The sequence below is a fragment of the Aplysia californica genome, unplaced genomic scaffold (assembly GCF_000002075.1).
Source record: "Aplysia californica isolate F4 #8 unplaced genomic scaffold, AplCal3.0 scaffold00921, whole genome shotgun sequence".
NCBI classification, from domain to species: Eukaryota; Metazoa; Mollusca; class Gastropoda; order Aplysiida; family Aplysiidae; genus Aplysia; species Aplysia californica.
Genome location: NW_004798191.1, coordinates 54,974 through 55,611, shown reverse-complemented (window position 1 = coordinate 55,611; position 638 = coordinate 54,974).

The following is a 638-nucleotide window of genomic DNA, read 5'->3' as shown; positions in this document are numbered from 1 at the left end:
GTGTGACTGTTATCTTACCAGTGCATCTATTCGAACAATACAACAGGAGAAAAACAGTAAGCATAGCGCTGTGCAATTCGAGGAAACGTCGACTCTTCGAAGCATGTAATTGTTTGTACTATTCGATTCGAATACCGAGTGCGGTTTCTTTTAAACTTATGTGTCACGACGCAGTGGAATCAGGCGCTCGTCAATTTTTGGGCACGTAGAATTTAATTTATAGATCTAGTATCAACTAAAAGCTTGTTCATTTGTCTTACATTTGGAGAGAAAAATACCAATCTATCTTGAATAGAAGTCGAGATATTTGCTACTGAAGGAAGTAGTGGAAGCCTTGTGACAGTGGTAATTACCAAGAAAATGGCCGCCAAACTTTGGTGACTTTCAAAGCATGAATGATTTTTTAATTTACATAGATTAGAAGGTATTGTGCCAAAAAAAAAGAAGAACATTCGAAAAATAAAACAAAAAAATACACGTAGACAACGGCCCGAAAGATGTCGATTTCCATGATTACATTATTTTGACGAGCGCCTGATTTAACCACGCTGCCTCACATATTATATATCATTATAAGGCATTCAGCATCCAAACGTTCACTATTCTCCCAAACCAGTGATTCTCTCTCCCTCCCCCTC